Source organism: Larus michahellis, chromosome 9, assembly GCF_964199755.1.
Source record: "Larus michahellis chromosome 9, bLarMic1.1, whole genome shotgun sequence".
NCBI classification, from domain to species: Eukaryota; Metazoa; Chordata; class Aves; order Charadriiformes; family Laridae; genus Larus; species Larus michahellis.
The window spans coordinates 31,428,512-31,443,740 of NC_133904.1; the positions used below are offsets into that span (position 1 = coordinate 31,428,512).

At 35.9% G+C, this 15,229-nt stretch overlaps 1 protein-coding gene across 40 annotated transcripts in view; it reads right to left on the reverse strand.

Moving 5' to 3' along the window:
• The window catches only part of LOC141748935 (guanine nucleotide exchange factor DBS-like), a 243,678-nt gene that overhangs the window by 200,376 nt on the left and 28,073 nt on the right, over positions 1-15,229 (reverse strand). The window contains exon 1 of one of the 40 annotated variants that reach the window (XM_074601744.1): positions 14,977-14,993. The exons of the other annotated variants lie outside the window; for them this stretch is intronic. The gene's annotated coding sequence lies outside the window, so the exon portion shown is untranslated. Of the gene's footprint in view, positions 1-14,976; positions 14,994-15,229 lie in introns of those variants that run through there. 40 annotated transcript variants of the gene reach the window in all.

Consider the following 15,229-nt stretch of genomic DNA (forward strand, 5'->3'; position numbering starts at 1 on the left):
CCCATTCCTGTTGTCCTTTCCTTGCAGCTTGCTATCTGAAAGCTCAAGGAGAACCCTGCTGAAGGAGAAGATTGCTCATATGCTGCAGGCTTTCCGATTGCTGTTTTTCCTCCTCTCCACTCCTCCACATGGCAGCAGTTTCTCTTAGCCGAATACACTAGCTGCTGTCTGAGAAGAAAAAGTAGGAGACCAGAGAGGAGCCAGGGTCTTGCTTACAGCAGGAGCAGACCCCAAACCAAGCTGCAGAAGTGATAAGGATGAAATAAATAAATAAATAGGCTTGAAGAATTTTTGCAGTTTTTTTCCCCCCAGAGAAAACCACACGTACATAAGTATGTATACAGCAGGCTTCTGTGACTTTTTGTCCCACCATTCCTCTTCCCTCCATTGCCAAAGATGCATGTAACTTTCTTTTTAATCACATCAAAAATTTAGTTCTCATTTTTAAATAACTGTTTTAAAATAAACACAGTTAACTTTGTTATATGTGGTTCTTGAAACATATCATCCACACAAATTTAAACTACATAATTTTAATATTATTTGATGTAAGTATTAATTTTACTACACTTCCTTCATGTTTCTGTACACGTATCTGACTGAACTACCACTATCTGAGATTGCCTTGTAAAACACCTGAGTTCTGAGCTCAGTGTTTGGTAGGTCCCGATTGCAAATGTTCACCTCAGCTCCACAAGCTTGTCAGTAAATGGGAGAAAAACAAACCAAAACCAACCAACCAAAATAAAAGCACCACACGTAACATTTCCTACACTGAAAAAATCTCTATTCCTTAGGAATAAAAAAGAAAAAACCCAAACCAAAAAATCTTGAACTATCCCACCTGCATTCCACACAGAAGTGAGGAGCTAATTCCGTATAGTCTCACAGTAATCCCTGTCCCCACCTAAAAGACGTGACTGCATATTTATCACTAAGTCACTAAACATGTTGACTTTCAAAACTCATTACCCATAACACTTTATTTCCACCATACAAGCCAGTAGTCTTATTTACGTTATACCAGAGATAGAATAAGACCTTAAAAGGACTGACAGCACATATACCATTAGCAGCTTTCATCAGTACTCATTTAAAATACAAAATGCATTGATATTATACGAGAGGGCCAAGATAGCAGTCTGAAGAAAGTATAATAAACTTGGGAAAGGATTTATATGTAATGATAACAGGAACTTAATTTTAAAATTTCTTCCTGATAGCAGGAAATACAGCACTGCATGCCATGCTATACACTTAGACAGTGTGACATGAACAGGAAATTCTAAGGAATCCAAGGAGGGACAAACAAACAAATCCTGTCTGGCATAATAAAATTAGGTTCTGGTCTTGAGTGTACTGCTAAAAATGTCTATTTAGATATCCAGAAACTGTAACTAAATATAATATCATGCAAACATGAAAAAGGATGTGGTAAACCAGTTCTTTCTTTCAAATGAAAAAACCTAAAAAGCAGTTAATTGTCAGGAATGCCAATACCACATTTTCCATTCAGAACTTTTCCCAAACTGTTTGAAGTTATTCGAGTTTGTTGTTTATTCACAACACTTTTTTTCATTTCTCCAGATAAGACAAAAATCTTACTAAAAAAGGATTTCATTAATGACCTCACAGACTAATATTTTTTACAGCTACTAAATAAACTACTTGCACATTGTTTCAGAGAGCTAGGCCACTACATACTGTTGGTTTTTTCCTTCTTTTCTGCTATATATTCTTATTAAGTCCCCTAACAGCAAATCATATGGCTGTAGGAGAAGATGAATCCCCATCATTACCTTTCCACGTTAGCATCATCTCATTGAAAGAGGAGGGGGGATGACTGGGCTGCTGAGAGAGGAGCAGAGAAGCAGACAACTCACAAGACAAATCTCTCCATTGAAAGAGAGAAAGACAGACAGCTTACAGCTCATTTTGCCCACAGTTCCGAAGTTCAAGATGAAACAATACTTCCACACCACTGACATCAAATACAAGCAGAATTGTCTTTTTGCAAAAGTTAGCATTCAAATTTAAACTTCACTTTAAAATAAACTTTACTAAACTAAACTTTACTTGTAGTTTACCTTTTTTTTTTTCAAGTGAACCTCTTGAGTTTAGTCTAAAACTTCATTACAAGCTTATGATGAAAACAAGCTCTGAAATTAATTTTTTTGGAGTTGCATAAAAATGCTTTTCATGACAATAATATATGACTCATATGACTTAAATAATATTATTGTACGCTTCACTTTGACTCTTTTTATTACTTTCTTTATTCATTATCTCTTTAATAAAAAAGCTGAAAGAGAGGACAGACTTCAGTTCCACATGCAATGATGTGCTGGTCTTTTCCCTCCACATCCAACCCCAAGTACTGAATATTTCTTTCAGTAAGATCAATGGCAAACAAAACAAGAAGTCTGAACTTTCCGCTTGCTCCACACAAAAATAAATTGAGATGCTTGTGTTAGAGAAGCTATGACAATTATTCAAGGATTGATTTGTAATCAATAACTGCATAGCTATCGTGTTTTTTAAACGTTTCCATCACCAAGATACCAATGCCCAGCCCATAAGCACTGTAGAAAAGCGAATGGTTAGCATGCAACATCTTCATAAAATCCCCAGTCGAAAGTCCCAAATTATGGTATATTTTATCTTATATGCCAGTATAAAAACAACATCAAAAACCACATAGATGCTTGACTAAAGTTATACCACTCGCATTTCATAACTTCAGACAAAGTTATGGTTCTGCGAATAATTTAGTTTTAGCTAGATTGTGTGCCTCAGGAAAGGCTTTATATGATTTCCATCTCTTCCTGACTCCTCCTCCATAAAGATGAGGTTCATATTTAATTCAAGCCATTCTCAGTCACTTCCTTCTCTGCCTTAGAAATGACATTCTGGCTGCCAAATATCACAGTAACATGGCAGTGAGCAAGAGCTGTGATCAATTCTCAAATTGTACTTGGATAATGGATACAGGCATATTTCATGCAGATTACAAAACGGGGAGGTCTTCACTGAATTTTCACTATGATTTATTTTATAAAACAGAGACGAGCCTAGAAAGCAGGGCAAAAAACCCCAGTCATTTATATAAGATAATGACAACAACATGCATTAATGTACAATGTAAAGAGACATCTTTGGGGATTATTTCAGCCACTGTTCAATTAAGTCATTAGCTTCCATTTCTTAGTAAGACCCATTTAAAAATCATCCAAATGCCAACATCAAAATGAAAAAAGAATTATGTACTGCTAAATTATAAAACAATCTCCTTAATGCAGAAAAATCAATTCTGCAGGCAAGGTGAAATTTGTGCAAATGCCTATTTGGCAAGACATAACCATTATTCAGTCTTTTTAATATTTCTCAGAAGCTAAATTTATATATCATCTATTTACTTGAATTCACGCAATTAAGACTGAAGATAAATGACCTCTATAGCACTGTACTATACATAGGTTGATGGTACTTGCCAAGTAGTAAGAGGGTATTTCCTCCCTGGGAAGTAGTAGCGAGGGGTCCCCCTATAGATCCCAAGATCCGACACAGAAGCTCCCCTCAAGCACTTCACCAAACATAGCATTACACACCTGACAGTGTTGTGAGCATTCCTGTCTTTCACTGCTTTTAGAGTCACAACTACAGCAGCTTCACTGTGACATCCAAGTTCTCAAAGACAATTTTTCCTCAACCTATGCTCCAAGTTGTCTGCAGTCCCAATGTTAGTCTCCTCAAAGAGTATTGAAGTATGTTGTGACTATATATAAAAGCTTCCAATACCAATTTGGGTCTGCAACATTCATTTTGCCTAACAAAGTTCTGTGCAGATTAGGTCACCTTGAATTATTTACAGCACTAAGGAACACGTAGAGTTGAAAATCTCAGTCTTTCTGATGTTGCCACTGCTACAGGCATTTTTTCTTCTTCTTTTAGACCTTACTTAACACAGGTCACTTATTTTGGTAAAGGATTAATTTGGCAATTGTACTTTGGCAACTCTTAAATATTCTATTATGATAATTTGATACCTTGTACTACTACTATACCTACTGTAATGTATGAATGCTTCATATTTCAAATGGATTGTGGTTGCCCCGTAAGTTGATCACCAGAGTTGCACCATATCTGAACAGGGAATTTCTTCCACTCAATCCTTCCACTTCACCCCAAGGCAGGACAAATACACGAAGACGTTCACGCTGCCTTTGCTACAGTAGTAAAGAGTTCTACACGCCCAAGCTAAAGGACACAAAGCACTGCAAAACTTTCTGCTGCTATTCTAGGTTGAATCCACTATTTCTGTACTACATCAACGTTTAGCATAAACATAATCCAATTTTTGAGTCTGTATTAGCCTCTAGATTCTCCGCGATGCCCTATGGTTAATCAAGAATGGCCAACCGGGCACACACTCACTGCCCATTTTGTTGCAAAATGACAATTTTTCAATCAGGAAAAACTGATATGCTGCTTTTCTTTTGAATCTATTTGCATCATCAGATAGGAAGTACTAAGGGTTCAGCATATATAGTGGATACTAATCTAGCTGAATTGTAAAACACATTTGCAATTTTTGCAGAGGCTGAAGGAAGAATAGGTATGCTGAAGGGGATCAGTCATTGTCAGAATTACTTCAGTTACTTACTATGTGCAATGCATACATATGTTGGAAAAAGGTTATGTTTCCTTGGCAACTATCAAATACATTGTTAATGTCCCTGAAGAATTTATAGTCAATAATTATTTTAGTCCTTTAAAGCTTATTTTATTAAACTAACTTTTTAGTTCGTTCAATTCTACCTCTAGTTTTTGTATTTAATTGATTATCATCAGGAATCTGAACATTTTTATGAAGGAAAGGTTTTAATCTATACCTTATTTCTCTTCAGAGATTTAGTGCAACGCATCTGAAGGAATCAAAGATGTCAATGAGAAATAAAAACTTGCAAGGAACCTACCCCACCTTTCAAAACAGAAGTCTAGGATCAAACTGAATTAAGGTGAACGCTGAAATGAAATGACAAACACTAATTCCCACTTACGTGTTTCTCTCTCAAGTAACTCCTATGTTGAGAACATGAGAAACATATGCAGCTTTAACAGAAATAAGGACAATGATTGCAAATACTAAAGAAGAATGATAAAAAAACAGCTTTAAATTCAGCTGGCCCCCAAGAAGTTTTGAACACCCCTAAGGCTACTATCAACTACATCCTACTGAAAATTAAGATTTTCTTTAATAAAAATTCCAAGTTCCATGTTTATCTTAGCACAATGAGAACAGGTATGTAAACCATCACTTTGAAGTCCAGTAGCTTCCCATTTTGAAGCCATTAGCCAGCAGCTGTGCTTTACCGCAACACTTCTGACACCACTGGGAGTTGCTTTTCCTCCTCCAGTTTAAAACGTTATTCTTACTGTATTAAATTGCTGGACCATTTTTATACATCACATGACTTTTGCCTCTACATGCTACTTATCTTATGGACAGCACAGATGGTGACTGCCTTGTTTCCTTTTTAAGTTTAATGACAGAGATTAAGAGGCCCACGTACACCAGTACTTCACGCTGAGCACTATAAATCTTCCCCAGTGGTCAGCATCTTCAGAAACTTGATCATAATTTGCTGATTCAAGATTCTCCTGCCACTGTCTATACTGCAGCGGCCTTGAGCACTGCTGCCATCTCTGGATATGCTTATCCCTTCAGTTAAGACTACTATCCCTCAATTTGTGTCACACCTCATCAGTTACGAGTTTCCTTTCTTCAGCATCTTTGCAAGGCTGTTAGATAAAAGATCTTATTACTTAACTTTTCTGCTTACTTAAGGGTTAATTTTGCAAGTATTCATGGTCTTGTAAAGCACACCTTAGCCTGCCTTACTGCTACTGTAGCAGTCTCCACAGCTCTTCAACTGTACGTCCACATTGTCACGGGAAACTGCCTTTTAATATAACCTCCAAAGAAGTTTGCAGACTAAAGTTGACACTGCCCTGCTGTCATTTCATCTTTTTTGTTTTAGTATCAGTGCACAGCAAATAGTACTAAGATCTTTGCATATGTAATTCTTTTATTTCCAGAAGATAATTTGAATCTGAGAGAAAAGTGATTTATTTTTTTTCTTCACAATAAGAATTTTCCAGAAAGGGTTAATTCTAGGACTGTTATTGAAGATGAGAGCATTTCTATGATGTTTTGATTTCAGGATATAATTTATTATATCATTGGTGTTATATGATGCTAACAGAAAAAAATTCTTCATTCTCCCCAGTGTTAAGTTTCACTGTCCAATGCGAAATAAAACACCTCATAGAAGGTTACACAAAGTTGGGAAGTAATAATAAAGATAGGCTTTGATTTCTATTTACTCAACATGAAGACAACTACAAAAGAGTTATTAGGAAAATATACTGACAATATGTAACACCTTGTATGTAGGTTAAAGTCAGTATCTGGTAAAAGATACATCTATTCACAGAGATGTTAATAGTTTCTACTGGCAGGAGGCAGATAAAGCAGAAGAGAAGCGTATAATAATATTTTAAATACTTTCCACAACAAGAAGAAAATTTACTAAGGAGTTCCACAAACTAGATCTGTTTAATTAATGCAAAACACTCTAAATCCCCATCACCTTACAATATTAAGGTCTTCACTAGATTTCTAGAAGTTGCTCTTTTACTGGTGTGTAACAACACAAAAAAAAATTAAAATTATTAAGAACATCACTTGGCAAGTTTTAAACTATCCTAATACTCAATTCAATGGTTCTGTTGTCACACATCTCTCTTTTTCCTTAGTGGTAGCACTTCGGTCAGTGGGGCTTTTTGGATTTGGGGGTGTTCTTTTTTTCTTAAGCACTATCCACAAGAGTAAAAAAGAAAAAAAAAAAAGCCCTTTATCTTGAAATCAATATCTCCTGATCTGGCAGTAAATTCCTACACACTACTTAAAATAACAAACACAGGCAAAAAGTCTTTTCTTAAGATTAAAAACAAACAAACATATGTGACCAGTACAATCTGCCTTTTACTTCCAAAAATGCAAATATCATTGAAATACACTTATAATTGTTGAATATTAAGAAATATTGGGGGGGAAATACTAAGTTTGGAACAATATGATTCACCTGAAGAGATGAGTTGTTGGGTTTTTTGTGTTTCTTTTGTTTGTTGAGTTTTTTGTTGGTTTTTTTTGTTGTTTTTTTGTTTGTTTGTTTTTGGTTTGTTTTTTTTTTTTATAAGAGTAATCTATGATAACTAAAACCACTAGAAGGCAGTCCAGTTATTATTTTCAGAGCTGGTATTTTTCCTCACAACTAAAGCTTTGCTGTAGAAAAATCTCAGCCAAAAAATAGTTTATGGGGAAAGGAAGTCAATTGGTTTTGTAAGCTATAAAGGTCAAAATACTTCTGTGAAATATTCCCTTTGGAAAGCCTGGAAACAACCCTTTTCTCCAAAATTTTATGACAGCTGGTAAAGCAAGAAGACATATGCTTTTTTGTATTGCCTAAATAAAAGTGACTGATCTGGCTTATTAACCCCGATTCTCTCAAGACAAAAACAAGAGTTTCCAGTAATTTTATGCAGTTCTCATTATATATGTTAGCAGTATCTACTTTTAGATGAGTAATATTTATCCTCAACATCTGTTTGCAGGATCAGTTAAAGGATTTAGAAACTATGCTTCCAAATTTGTTAGCTTACATGGAAACTATTTTTCAGTCTATTGAGAATGATTAACTGAAGCTTTTAAGGCTACAGAAATGAAAACAAGCGGTGAGGTCTGAGATAAAAGTCACGCCTGTAATTATCTGATTCATAAACCAGAGCAGCTCACTTACTGATATTTTGAAAGAGATTTGAGAGGTTTTTTTCCCCAGACACTTTTAGATTTCAAAGCCAGAGAAGAGACTATGCTATATTCTGATAATGGAATAATAAATTCATTGTAGTAGATAAAATCCCAAAAGACTAAATAAAGTAACACAGACATGTACAAACAATAGTCTAGTAAAAATACGTACAGTAAAAATCCATACACCTTCTAGAATAGACAACAAGTAAGTATAACAGGAATAAATATGAAAATGTACAGTTAACTGGAAATCTTTTAAGAAAGAGAGTCTATTAAATCCTGCTCATTCTCTAAAATGAGGAAATCTAGAATAGCTAGATCTTTCCATTTATAGGGTAATCCTACTTGTTCTGGATAGAAACTGAAACGTAGCACTAGAGAAGCAGAATTCCATGCCGTGTCAGTGAAGTTAGTTTATGGTATAAGTTTTCAGGTGTGGACACGAGAACAGTTGAGAGGCATGGGCATGCCAACAACATTCTACCTAACGAGATGTACATACACAGGGGTGTGTGCCCTGGAAGGTAAAAAGGTGTTCAGGCACTCATCTATATCACATACTTTTTTTCTGCAATCAGCTTAACTCCCTGCTGAGTACAGGCCAGATTGAGAAAAGGCACCAGACAGACACATTTTACCCAATACTTGCAAGCTCCCTGTCAACATTCAGAGAGAACACTAAAACTTTGTGCATATAAAGGCTGCTTGGCTTAAAATATACAGTAAACAGGAACTGGAATGTTATTAATAGCTTCAAAAATAGAAGCTGTTAGACAGTTGTATTTGTGTTCCTCATACAGACCGCCCCACTTTCTCACTATTATATATGATGACTCTCATACAGCACCCTCATTTACACCTTTAAGCACATAACAAGTTGTTTGGTTCATTTTTCCAGGGAGCCTTTCCCACTTCTTTAACATAAGCCAGGTATGTAACACTGGGATGCTCTCCCTATCATGATGCAGCACAGCAACAGACTTCCAAACTTTTTCAATAAACAAACATTTTAGCGCTGACAAATGAGTAATCTTTCACTGGTCATAAAACAATTTTGATGCGAGTATTGTGAGCCAGCTCTCTTAGATGACAAGCAGAGATCAAGCATTAAATGAAAATCAATGTTACCTTTTCCCAGTTTCTCCGCTTTCCTTAGAGAGAGTGTCAAGCATCACAGCTCAAGCCACATGCAATGCTCTGATAATTTTGCACTTTGGCAGCCACCAGAACTTTGTGCACAGCTGAATGTTAAATGGGATTAATAATGTATGAGATTATCATTTGACAGTACAGGAGAGAGATTAAGCTACATAAGAAAAGAGGAACTAATTTACCACCCTGAGAAGTTAAGTGCGTGTTTACTTGACCAAAAGTTAAATTAGTGAATTTATTTATGACTGCAGGCTACCCCAGAACTCTCATTAGTTGGTTCAAAAATTCTATCCGGAGAGCAGTCTCATTGCTACTTCCACTGCCCAGGCCATAAGAAGCCCAGAAAAAAACAACAGAACTTAAGGAAATACATATCTGGTTTTCACACTGCATAGAAAGAGGGAACTATTTTGTGGTTTATTTCTAAAAGCAGCAATGTCAAAATTCCACCTTGGATGTATTAGGATGCTGTAAAAAACAAAGCTACAGAAAAACATCAGAACTGGATGGCCTGCACCAAAGGTGTCTGAACAGAACAATTAACTCTCCAATAAAACATGATCCATTGATAGATCCTTCTACTTGGGAGGGGGAAGGGACACTACACAAGGGTTTAATCTTAAAAAGAGTAGTAAAGGAACTGAAGTTTTTAGCAGGAATTATCAATTGTGAAGCAAATAATCCCTCAATAGCTCCGTGGCACAGAAGATTAGGCCACCCTTAAATAAAGCCAACACATGTGGAATGCTGAATATTGAACAGGAGGAGGTCGAAGTATCCCACAATGCTCTCATTTTCTAACAAGATTCAGCACAGCAAACACCAAAATCTCCCTGAATAAAAGAGAACGCAACATTCTGAAGACAGACCTCAACAGAGATTTCTCAAGCACAACTGAGAAATTAAGTCAATCAAAGAACCTTTGCCGAACTATCATCACACAATAAAATGAGACTTTGATCTAAGACAATTCCTAACCATAATAGGAAATAAAATATGAGCTCCCCTTCACAATGGAATTGCTGGCTCACCACCAGCCACTGAGTACCCTTCTACTTCAGAGGAACAGAATGAATGATTATCCTCTTCTACTCTTTATGAAAATAGGTTTTTGTAAGTATTTCAGGGCTACTAGAAACAGTCAGGTCAGGGTTTTTTTCTTTGGTTTGTTTTTATTTTACCTAATACATCTAAGCAATGAGCTGATTAATTCATCTTGCTATGGTTGTTTTGTTTCTTTTTTTTTTTTTTTACCCAAATGCAAAATATTACAGCCTACTGTGTTTTCATCAAACTAAACATTACATCCTTCTTTGCTGACGCCTCACAAAGCTCCGTGAAAGCAGCCATGACTGGCAGGTATCACATAATTAGCTTAGAGACTTTTAGTGCAATAGTGGGCATCCCAGTGTTGGATACCACCTACCCTAGAGACTTCAGTGTCTGAGTTTTGGGACATGCTACTGCGCACGCTAATTTGTACAAAAGCACCCAAACAACCAATATTGGTATAAGTTTCTCAAATTACTCCAATAACCACATATGTGAGAAATTAGAGCCAAGCCAAGAGAGAGAAAAGGAATTATGATAAAACAAAAGGATAAAAGGAAAACACTGAGGAAAAAATTGAGACAAAATGCAGCGATTTAACTCACATTATAGTGCGATATCTGAAGTATGAAATTCTTAAGAAAAACTCCTTAGGAGAGAAAGGCAGATGAGGCTGCAGGTCTTTCAATCGTAACATGCCAAGACAGCTCCTTAATCTTGCAACCTATCTATAGCACCATTCTGCAATTCTACAGAGCTAAGTTATTTTTTACTTTCCTTTCACTGTTCTTCCCATGCTATCTAATGCTAATATGTACACTGAGTAATAGACTCTCAGCAAAACTAAAACTTTCCAGTTATTCTTATTCCAGCGCCTACCCTTTCTGAGAATTTCAGTAAGGCGTATCAGGGTCAAACAGTTTTTGCACCATCATGCCTTGTATCTAGTCCTCCAAAGATGAGATGAAAGCGTAAGGATCACTTTAGCTGCGTCTTCACACATGCTAACTGTCGCCAATGTTTTGTGTCTGAACAGATGCTTTCCTAGCCTTAACAGAAATAATATTAAAAAAACCCACTATTTGATTGATACTGGATGTATTCACTCATTAGCCACGTTACGTACTAAGTGCTATTCAATGCACGTAACTGAGGGCCAGTTACAGTAAACTGGAAGAAATTCAGTACAGAGTGAAAGTTACTGTACTAATAATTTGCCCAAGTAGAAGAAACCTTTAAAGGTCCCTTCCAATCCAAACTACTCTATGATTCTAAAAATTGTTAAACTACCTCATACTACCAAATAAGCTTCTGCAGTAACTCAGTCACTTATTAGAACTGGACTGGCAAATAGAATTCCCATTTCAGACCCTTCCCTGTGAACAGAACATGAACGTAATTCCAGCACAAGCCCACATGGTCTTTAGTTCCTACATACAGTTTCACTGTTCTTTGGTATTAAATTCTGCACATTTCTGTGAAAACCCATGAGGCCCCCAATCCTGCAGAACTTCAGTAGACTGTATTCACGCTGAAGATGTGCTTGTCAGGACCAAGAACACGACTTAGACTCTAGAGCTGAATGGCAGTCTTGACACTTGAAGTTGTAAAATTTTGGTAGATGTTGGAATTACATTATTAATACAAATTTAAAAATTAAATTAACTAGTGTTTTTCCAGGATATAATCTACTGCATAACAAATTCGCAAGTATTTTAAGAAGGCCTCCAAAATTTTATATATACTTAAGAAGCACCTTCAACAATTAGTTTCCAGAGTTAACTCGCTCAACTGTTAATAGCAAAATTTTAAAAGGCCATTTAATTTTTATGCAAAGTACACAACAAGAGTATAACAAGTACAGTACTTCCCATACACATTTCAAGCCCAGTTTTGGCATTCTCACTGACATCTTCCTTATAGGCACATCTAATGCTTATTTGTAGCTATGCTGATCTGACAAGAACTTCGATTAAAAAAAAAAATAAAGTTCTCCACCATTAAGGAGGACTATTAATGATCAGCATTTTTGCAACTGTAAGTCATTTGTTCTCATTTTGACTATTGCTGATTTCTAAACACAGGCTAAACTTCCTTTTGGACAGAGTAATTTCACTTTTTTACTGGAAATTTATGAAGAGAAGTTCAGCATTATTTTAGAAAGTACAGGGACTATGTGTAATCAGGCTTACAGACAGTTGTACCATCTAGTATAGCAACAGAAAAAAGTCATACTCATCCACTTTCAATCTCAGCCAAAGGGGAATTCTCAAGAATGGATAAACAGACAGTTGATCAGAGTCCCAGGAGCATCCTTGTATAGATAGAGCATAAAGTGGAAGTAGCAATTCCAGCTTCCTTATAAAAGCGTTACAGCTATTTTAGATGCACGTTTTCCTGACAGCTGCTTCTAAAGTAAACTACTAAACTTTCAACAACAACAAAAAAACCTATCCTTATGAGAAGTATTTTAGCAATTCCTCATCACGCTGAGCAGAATAAGCATGCGATGCAGTGTTACACCTCTAGGGACTGAGAGAAAACAGAGATTAAAAATGTCTTGCAATAAGGAACTAAATATAATCTATAAAATTTGGCAGAAAATCTAGAGATAATTCAAGCTGGGATGTTCTGTTCTGCATTAGAAATATAAATTGTAATGTAATTAGATCATCTAAATTACTTTTAACATTTATTCACAGAATAATTTTTGCTAACCTTTGTTGTCCTAAACCTTCAGTTAGTTATTTCAACTACACAGTTTGAAGCCTAATTATTTTGCAGATTTACGGTAGCTGAACATCAGAGCACCACCATCAGAGTATTTGAACACCACCAGCACCCCCTCTGCAACACAAAAAAGTGGGTACCTCAGAAGTTCCAGACAGTTAAAAAGGACAACTTTGAAATCCAGTAACAGATGCACACTTGCACATACATGCGCGCACTAGCAGTATATCCTCACACAGTTCATTCTAAATGATCATGTTTTTCTGTAAAAAAAGTCATAGTGTAAGGCTGCTACTATATTAAGCAGCCATATAAATACAGAAAACAAAGTCTGGCTCCAAACCATTAAATTGTAAGTAAATAAATAATCACAAAATTATTACGTCTTCTGATATCTTCCCTCTCCTATAAAGATCTTTATTTAAATTGAAAGCAAAAAGAGGTATTGATATGTAGTACCAAGTGCACTCTAATAAATTCAGTGAACAAATCTGTCAGAGGTAAGATGTATCAAGATGTACTAAACTACAGGGCTCTTATCACCCAATTTTAGACTCAAAAGTGTGTGTGTGTATTTCCATTAAGCAAGTCACTTGAAAGCAGTCACCATCGTCATTTTCAAACTCAAACTATGTCATACCACCAATAATGTTATATTATACCTTATTTGTCTTTGCCTCAGTAGTAACACAAAAATCAGCTAAAATATATTCCCAGCAGCCAATTATTTTTTTTTTCCACATTGGAAAGCACTTAGAATTCACATGCCTACATTACCCTTTCCTTCTATCCATTATTGTCCTATTTCCAAGATCTTATTTCCACAAATATTCTTCACACACCTTACTAAGTTCCTCCTCTTTTCCATCTACCTTATTGATGGTACAGCTAGGAACTGATGCACAGAGTTTGTCATCCAGATGATGACAGAATCATTTCTTCAAAAATAAACAGAAGAACTTTGCTTTCTAAGGTTATTACTTCTATTGGTTCTTATTTCAAAAAGAGTAGAGAGAAAAGGGGAAGACAAAGGAAACTCACTGTGAGCTGGTGAGAACTATACCATTAAATGGACCGAGTATCAAGTAAATGGAAAGGGGAGCATATTTAAAAAGATATACCTGTACAAGAAGTAACATTAACCTTTTTTGACGGAGTGGATAAGGGAAGGGAATTGTATTCCTATACATGGCCTTAGTGCTCAAGCGGATAAGGAATCTGTATTGTGAAACATTGCAGTTTAAAATATATTCACAACACGAGGACTGATAATCAGGTAATTCCTCTGTAAAAACAGTTTGATAAAACAAGTTATCTTCAGTTCATCAACTGGTAATCCTTGCGTCTCACAGACTCGCTTTTCTAAAAAGAAAATTGGATACAATTTCCTACTGAGAAACTAATCCATATCCAATAAATACCATCTCTTTGTATGAATTTAAATCATCAAGCATACAGTTTTTCAAAGTTCATGTCCTAACTATGCAAATGATTTGTTTGTTTCTTTAGAGGGCATACCTCTATATGTGCAGTATGGTGTTTTTAATGTTTCTTACATAATGCTTATTTACACCCTGGAAACTGTTTAAAAGATTCTGTCCTTCCTTCTTTTTGATCTTTATATCAGTAATTAATACTAAACTGTAATAACACCTTTTGGGACCATAACCTGTTGCCAAGGATACTAAGGATATAATTATGATTTTATTGTAGAGTAACCAAAAGACTTCTCTTTGTTGAGAGCGCAATTCAGACTCATCTACTGTTAATTGCACCTACACGCCTCCTTTCAGCAAGATATTGTGGAGTACTATGAAAATTATATACCAACACTCCTGTGACTCAAATTCTGTTTCTATTATATGGACAGGGAAACTACAGCACAAAGGCTCTGAATGACTTGCTGAAGGTCAAAACTTCAACTGGAAATGAAATTCAAGTATCACCCTACTTCTGACTGCTGCCTCTAAGAGGCAGCAATGCATATGTTTGCCTGGCCGAAGACAGCCCTCTGCTATAAATTCTTACTTTGTGTGAGTTCAGCTTTACAATCACGAAAGCTTCCTGTATTGTTCAATGCTATCAACTTACTGTTGTATCTGACAAGGCAGAAATACCCACTCTAATACAAGTTTTGTCATTCCTCATCGGTATGGTGCAGCTGTTACCTTGCTTGCAAGAACTGCCATCCCTCAGGAGGAAACATTTAATTAGCTTGGGTTACACTCCAAACAGCACAGAACTTGAAAGAAAACAAAGCAAACATACCAATAATTAAATTGTTGCAATTGCAGTGATAAAAAATGCTAGGGAGACTCAATACTGTGAGCTGGGTTTTTCCCCCCCCGCTTTTTTTTTTTTTAAATAATGGATTGCACAATATTTTTATGGAATAATGGAATATTCCACTTCATACAGGAA